The sequence below is a fragment of the Galeopterus variegatus genome, unplaced genomic scaffold (assembly GCF_000696425.1).
Source record: "Galeopterus variegatus unplaced genomic scaffold, G_variegatus-3.0.2 Scaffold2768, whole genome shotgun sequence".
In the NCBI taxonomy this organism is placed as follows: Eukaryota; Metazoa; Chordata; class Mammalia; order Dermoptera; family Cynocephalidae; genus Galeopterus; species Galeopterus variegatus.
Window position 1 is genome coordinate 157,341 of NW_007728879.1, and position 7,225 is coordinate 164,565.

The 7,225-nt window shown below is 38.2% G+C and overlaps 1 protein-coding gene across 5 annotated transcripts in view; it reads right to left on the reverse strand.

The window, feature by feature from the left end:
* OSBPL6 (oxysterol binding protein-like 6) overlaps positions 1–7,225 on the reverse strand; it is a 212,173-nt gene that overhangs the window by 139,483 nt on the left and 65,465 nt on the right. Inside the window, exon 1 of one of the 5 annotated variants that reach the window (XM_008582924.1) lies at positions 1,267–1,335. The exons of the other annotated variants lie outside the window; for them this stretch is intronic. The gene's annotated coding sequence lies outside the window, so the exon portion shown is untranslated. Of the gene's footprint in view, positions 1–1,266; positions 1,336–7,225 lie in introns of those variants that run through there. 5 annotated transcript variants of the gene reach the window in all.

Below are 7,225 nucleotides of genomic sequence, written 5' to 3' on the forward strand. Positions count from 1 at the left end.
GATTAGTTATCCCATACTTTTTTAACTAATCATCATTTTTTAGTTCTATTATGATTTTTTTTAACTGTTTTATTGAGTTATAATGTTCCTGAAAAATAAAATGAATAATTCTTTGGCGTATAGGGTGATGTTTTACAAATGTATACAACTATATTACTATCACCTACATCAAGGTATAGAACATTAGCTTCCCAATCAAGAATTTCTCAAAGAATCACCATTCTGATTTCAAACACCAAAGAACAGTTCTTCCCATTTTAAATTTCATATAGACAAGCATCAATTTTTAACCTGAAATCTGCTTCCATCCATCCACTGAGGAATAAAGAAGTATACTGGTTTCATTGAGAACCAGGATTTTTGGCATGGGAGAAAAGAGGTAAAGATATAAATAGATGAGTTTAGGTTTTAAAAAAGTCCCTTGTAAACATCAATTTGAATGGGAAATATCAGCACGAACTCATGAAGTAGTTTACTTAAGGGTAACATTTCCTAACTTTATCCTCTGAAAAGGCCTAGAAATAATGACTAACCAGAACTCCTTGGAAGAAGTGGCCAATTCCAGCTCTGGAGACAAAAAGTACAATGAGCCTAGAACATCTTGTCTATCAAAGACTAGTAGGACCACATTACAAATAAATAATAAGACAGTAAGATAGATACATGCATACATACACACACATGTGTGAACATGAGCACACACGTGTGCACGCACACAAANAATGGATTGAAACATACATAAATGTATGATGATTTCCTAAAAAAAAAAAAATTAACTGGCCATCTTTGGAGGAGGCCAACTAACCAACCCATTTCATAATTGGTAAATAAAGGGAAAGAATCAAGCATTTATCCTGCTTTTCTATTATGTGCAATACCTCCAGGTAATTGAAGCCTTGATGTGGAAGTTATTTTTTCCAGAAGCATTCCAATTAATAACTGAAGAAGCAAGTTAGAATCAGAAGATTACCATTTTTCATCTCCTAATGAATAATTGAGATCTTGGCAACGATCTCAGCAGTGATCACTAATTGCTGCTATGACTACCAGAAGTCAGTCAGCAAGTTAGAATCAGAAGATTACCATTTTTCATCTCCTAATGAATAATTGAGATCTTGGCAACAATCTCAGCAGTGATCACTAATTGCTGCTATGACTACCAGAAGTCAGTCAGATCCTCTACAAGTTTCATATGGGGAAACATCATCAGTACTGATTCAAACTTAACACAAACAGGAAACAGAATGAAGCCAAAGTTAATTTTACCTTTTGGGCTCTTTTATTTCCAATCAGTTAAAGGAACTACAAGTAACTCAGCAACATCAGTGCAACTTTCACTGGGAAAGAAACTGCCACCTGTCAAAGGAGCCAGAGACACCTATAAATTAGTTCATCCTCGTGTACACTGATCGACTTATGAGTATTTCCTATATAAACTTTTACATATTTCCTGTCTGAAAGCTAACAGTGAGGGTAATTCTGCCCTCCCACCCCCCACTTTTTTGGTATGTGTTATCCTTCTCCAACCTAAAATAGAGATAATTGACTTAAAGAATTCAAAGATAATTCCCTACAGAAGAAAAACACATTTGGATCTAATTCTACTGCTGAGTCCTCACTGATTCAAATGAAATGAATTAAATTAAATTAAATGCAAGCTCTGGGTACAGTAATTTAACCACCATTTTGATCGTTTCTATTTAATTAGCAAAATTGAATCATTAAGTAATACCATCAAAAGTGAGGAGACAGGTAAATGGCTTTCTGAATCTTGCAATTATCGTACTTGACCGTTAAAAAATCAGCACAAGTTTGATCGAATGACCTCAAAAAACACATTAGGGTAAATTAGCAGAGGGCATGGGAGTGGGGATGCATCCTCATAAGTAAATGACTCAGCTGGCTACAAGCAAATTGTTTCATGGTGTGGCATGTCCTCCACCAACCTTCCAAACAGAATCAGCTCTGTCACGAGAGAGAATGACAGAGCAGAGCCTTCATCAAGAAAACTGCTCATCTCTCCATGTGAGCTCAAGCAATGATGAGATGAGGCCAGAACCTGGGTTTTCTCAGAGTATCATTCAGGGGATAATCTTTCTGTAACTACGAGATGGGGATATAGCTCCAGACTCAACAAATAGCACTGAACTCCAGATCAAAAGACTAGAACTTCAAAGACATGATGTTGAATGAAAAGAACCCAGACACAAAAGAGAACATTCTGAGAGATTCCATTTATATGAAGTTCAAGAATAAGCAAAACTAGTCTCAGAGGAAAAAAATCAGAACAGCATTTACCTAGGCAGAGCGGGGAGTTGACTGAGAAAGGACATGAGGGAATTTTCTGGGGAGACAGGACTATCATGACAGGGGTGTGAGTGACATAGGTGTATCCATTTGTCAAAACTGTGCAGCTAAGATTAGTACTTTTCAGTGCATGCCAACTTTAAAAACACTACTTAAAATCAACATCATTATTATCACCTGGGACTGAGAGTTAGTGCATGTATAGATGATACAAAGATGGCAAAATATCGATAATTATTGTGTCTGAGTGGTGGGTACATGGGGGTTCACTATACATTCTGTTTACCTTGTACACATTTGAAATTTTGCATGATGAAAGGTCTTCTTAAAAGACTAGAGCTTTAGGGTCCTCTCTACCACTTAGTCACTATTGGCTCTCTGGGCAAACCACAACCGTTTTGAACCTAATTTCACTCATCTACTAACTGGAGATAATGACCCCTACACACCTCATTCAAAACGACCCTGGCTTGTTGCCAAGTAACAAGTGAGGCAATGGATACAAAAGTAATTTCTAAAATATCAATATATAAAAATAGCAAATACATAGTAATGAGGATTTATAATTACTCATAGGCCATATTCCATGTTTGAAGAGATCTTTAATATATTTCCTTCAGACACATAAAGTATATCTATTCACTTTCCTGCCTGAAAAAATAGTAACAGAACTGATATGCCAGAAGTATGTATAACACAAATGTTATTTATATTTGGTTACAAAATATACTATATGATTCATTTTGCATAACTTACTAATAATGCAAAAATTTAGGCCTTTAGAAAAAGTTTTTATGCTTGCACATATACCAACTTGATGGCCAAGGTGCCTAAAAGCATATTCCAGAAGGAAATTGGTTTAGAATTTCAAATGATATGACTAATTCACATGTTCATAGTTGAGAATCAACTATTACAACACCTACTGAAGCTTGACCAACCAAAATAATGTTCATGACTTTATATAAAATCACATTAAGGATAAGAGATATTAAATTCTCAATGAGACTCAATTATACTCAGAAATTAGAAAGCTAGACATTCGGCCCTCTAATGTTAAGGCACACATACATCTAACTCAAGGAAGCCTAGCTAAAAGTGAACATGTAGATCATTCCTTTATTTTATTTTATTTTATTTTTTTAACATGTCTGTTAGGCTAATCTTAGTCAGATACAACTGTCACCAAATACAAGTCATACTGAGAGAGTGTGTGCTCATGAGTTGCAGGTGCAATTCTGCTCTAATGTTTTGGTCTAATTCCCACAAGTCAGGGGAAAAGACAAACGAATGGGTTGGCTTGGCATGCTGTTGTTGTCCCAAGTTTCAAAGTGAAGAAGCATGCCAGAGCGATGTTTTAAATAAGCACATTCTAGTTCAAAAAAAGACTTACAAGATACTTAGATAAATTCTTTTGCATTAATCTTACCTACAAATAACAGATGTGTGCACCAAGGGTCTATTTGGAGTGTTCCAGTATCTCTAAAGATATGGTTTCGGAAGCATGTTCCATCCATTTCAGCTCTCCCCCTGGCCTTTCAGCTCTGCCATGAATTGGTCTGCTGAACTCGTGCTGCCTAGATGCTGCATCCGCTCCTTTCCACATGACTTCCCTAAGAAGCGACAGCTAAACACACCAACTGTTGGGCTTTAGGAGTTGCCTGAGGAAGACCATCTGAGCTGCTATTTATGAAATTACTAAACAAAAACATGTTTGAAACTGCCCATTTATTCTTTTGTTACAGTAGAGTACGTTACACAGCACCACAGCAAAAGGGCTGGTCACTTCAAGATAAATCCCCCACTCCAGCTATCAGCCTGTTAGCAAAACCTTCATAATCTAATTCCACAAGATACCAAAGCTATGTTCTAAGTTATATTTCCCCTTACAGAATCCATGGAAGGGGTCTTTTTTCTAAAAGCCTGTGCTGCTTTTTCTAAACACCAACTCTGCTTCATCAGAGCTGTACACCTTTTCTGCCATCAAAGAGAAAGCTTCCCTATCAGCCCATGACACCACATAACTGCCTACGTGGTCTACCAAGTCAAGAGAGGAAATGCTCATGAGGAGCTGGGCTTCCTAACTATTTATCCTGGACTCTGATTTGCCCCTCCTGTAGCACAGAAATCTTAGATACCAATGTCAAACCACAGGTGATGTGAACACCAAGGCTTGTATGGATTCCAAGCATTCTGATCCAATGTAATTTTAAACTTTAAAGTTCTAACTTTCAGAAAGAAACAGTAAGAATTGGAAGAACAGAAGAATCAAGCAAGAAAAGGAGTTGGAAAGGAAGCTCTAGAGGATTTTGTAATAAACCATTCCTCTGTCATTCCACTCCCCCAAATCAGTTCACTTTACCGAGTTTGTTCCCAACATCCTTCTAAACCCAGGCCCTAATATCATACTGTGATATAGAAAAGGAGTTGGAAAGGAAGCTCTAGAGGATTTTGTAATAAACCATTCCTCTGTCATTCCCCTCCCCCAAATCAGTTCACTTTACCGAGTTTGTTCCCAACATCCTTCTAAACCCAGGCCCTAATATCATACTGTGATATGAAGGAAATCAAGATGAGGGGCTGGGTAATTGCTAAGTAAAAATTGAAGACCACCTCTGTAGTACTCAGCCACCGAATTAATGGAGCAAAACCCTTAGGGGGTCTCAGCCAGTGGAAAGCAATGATGTCAATACCAGAGAAGCTTCCTCCTTGAAGACTTCTGTTCCAGAAAGCATCAGTGAGTGGACATGACAAAACAGTAAGCCATGAAGATTGTCACAATCACTTGGAGAAACCACTTAAAAAAACTAATATCTACTCTCTGGCATTTTAAATAAGTTTTCCAGGTAGGTACTAGGATTTGGAAACTAGCATGTTCTACTCGTCCCCATGTTGGGAAAATATAGGAAGAATGATCAGGACCTCTCAAATGTTCAGAATCTTGCTGAGCATTTGATGTAAATAGGCATATGTGCTCAGGTGTTCCTTGGTTATCGTCTAGTGTAACTGCGCATGTGCACCAGGTGTCCTGGGTTATGGACTTAAGTATAAGGATGAGTGGCTCTAATCCACGGTGCCTCCCAGCCCTGGGATGCCACCCCCCATGGAGGGGGGGACAGGGAGGGACTGCCACTGCTGCAGCGGCTGCTGCTGCTGGAGGCTGCTGCTGCTAGTGCTCTCGGGACCCTCTGCAAGGCCACTGCCACTGCCGGACCTGTGGGCTGCCGGACCTGTAAGCTGCTGCCGCTGAGGAAACTGAGGACTGAACTCATGTCATCTGCCAACGGCTCCTGGAATCTTTCCCAATTACCTAGCATAGACCTGTGCGTGAGGGGTCTGGTGATCCAGTCTGTACAATGGGTTTGGAGGGTCTGAGCCCTAACTCTGACAATATAAATGGAAACTTAGCATAACTAAAATAATATCTAAAATAATGAAACATTTTGGCTTTAGTTATGATTTGCCTTACTTTACACCACACTAGCTAATCTTTCTCAGTTTTTATCTGTGTGCCCCCAGTAGGGTTGCCAAATAAAATACAGGCTATCTAGTTGAATTTGAATATCACGTAAATAAGTCATTTTTGGTATAAGTATGTCTCAAATATGCATTTAGTACTCAACTTTTATACCAAAAAGTAATTATTTGTTTATCTGAAATTCAAATTTAATTTGGTGTCCTGTATTTTTATTTGCTAAATCTGGCTACTCAAAGGCCCACCTCCACTAGGATAATGGGTAAAATCAACATGCACATAAAGAACATACTAACTGATATATCTGCTTGTGACTTGCTGGCTTTGAGTTTATCCCTTTAGATTGATGACATGTGGATAATACAGTGAGATACAAGAACAAGCATGATGGTGTTACTGGGATAGCCTCCACTTCCCCACCTGGGAAATGGAAACAGTAGCACCAGATCTAAAATTCCATTAGACTACTGAGTTACTAACAGACCTTTCATCCTCATCGAATTTAATTATCAATGTCTGAAAATCTCATGTCTCCTGGAAGAGCTTTTCTCACAATATAAAATGACCACTGACTCAATTTATCATCCATTTCTACTTTTCTTTTAAAAACAACTCCTGAAACTTATCTTCTCATGACTCATCAAATGTGACAACTTCTACTCAAGCACAGTAGTTTGAATGTTACCCAATATTTGCCACTTTCTAAGAGTCCGTCCAGTCCACTCTGTCAGAAATGTGCAGGGGCTGCTGAGAAACCACTGGTCCCTCATACTGATGACACCAGGAGCCATGATCACACGTAGTGATCCCTGAGGTATCACTTACTAAAACGTCATATTATTTTAGCAGAAGATTCAAAATAATTCTAAGATGAGGTTGTGCCATGAACAGTTATCTCATCAAGCCAGGAAGGAAAGAATAGCAAGCATCTAATTCATGCTGACCAAAGACAGTCTAGAAGTATTGCCATTAATTACAAGGAATGGAGTAGGATTTATGTCTCTGTCTTTCTAAATTTGGTTCTATTCAAGTGGCCTCAAGTAATCCAATCTTGTTATCTGTGACACAGATGGCATCTAACACAATCATATTTGTTTATCAAAGACCACTGAACTCCTCTCCAGAATCTGACCATATAAGAGGAAGTCTCCTGTTTTTTTTTTCTTTTATTCAAATTATCTTCCCTGCTTCAAATGTTTTGGTTTTTGACAATTATGCTAATTATGTCAGCAAACTATGGCCAAATCCAGCGCTCTGCTTATTTTGTCATAACAATTTTACTGGAATACACCCATGCCCATTTATTTATGTATTTTCTATGGTTGTTTTTGCACTATAACAGCAGAGTTGAGAAGTTGGCAACAGTAACTATGGCTATGAGCCCTCAAATATTTACTATCTGCCCCAGTACAGAGGAAGTTTGTCAATCCGCGATGAGATTTT